Source organism: Elephantulus edwardii, unplaced genomic scaffold, assembly GCF_000299155.1.
Source record: "Elephantulus edwardii isolate Elephantulus edwardi_28Jun2011 unplaced genomic scaffold, EleEdw1.0 scaffold00033, whole genome shotgun sequence".
NCBI lineage: Eukaryota > Metazoa > Chordata > Mammalia > Macroscelidea > Macroscelididae > Elephantulus > Elephantulus edwardii.
The window spans coordinates 21,136,322-21,136,909 of record NW_006399783.1 but is presented as its reverse complement, the minus strand read 5'-3'; positions in this window follow the sequence as shown (position 1 = coordinate 21,136,909).

Genomic DNA, 588 nt, shown 5'->3' with positions numbered 1-588 from the left:
TTTCTTCATGTGCTTGTTAGCCATCTGAATGTCATCTTCGGTGAAGTGCCTGTTCATATCCTGTGCCCATTTTTCTATTGGATTCTTTAACTTTATCATGTTGTGGTGCTCAAGTATTTCATAAATTCTGGATATAAGTCCCTTATCTGATATATTATTACCAAATACTTTTTCCCAGTTGGTGGCTTCCCTTTTTTCCCTGTTGGAGAAGTTTTTGGATGTGCATAGGGTTTTGAGTCTTAGAAGATCCCATTCATCCAGTTTATCTATTCCTGGTTGTAGGAGTCCCAAAGGTGTTGATTGTGGACCTAAATCAAATAAAATAATTGACAATTTCAATCCTTTCTCCATCCATCCATCATGGTGTTGCCTATTGGTCAAGTGGTGAGGATTTTTGCTTTCTTGATGATGACATGTAGTCTATATTGAAGATTATAGTCTTTGATTCTTCTGCATCAAATGTTTCCTTTCTTCTTCACTTTAAGCAAGGAAGTTTCGTTCTAATGCGAAACTTATACTTGGACCAGGAGGCAGTCGTCAGAACAGAGCAAGGGAACACTGCATGGTTCAAAATTGGGAAGGGCGTAT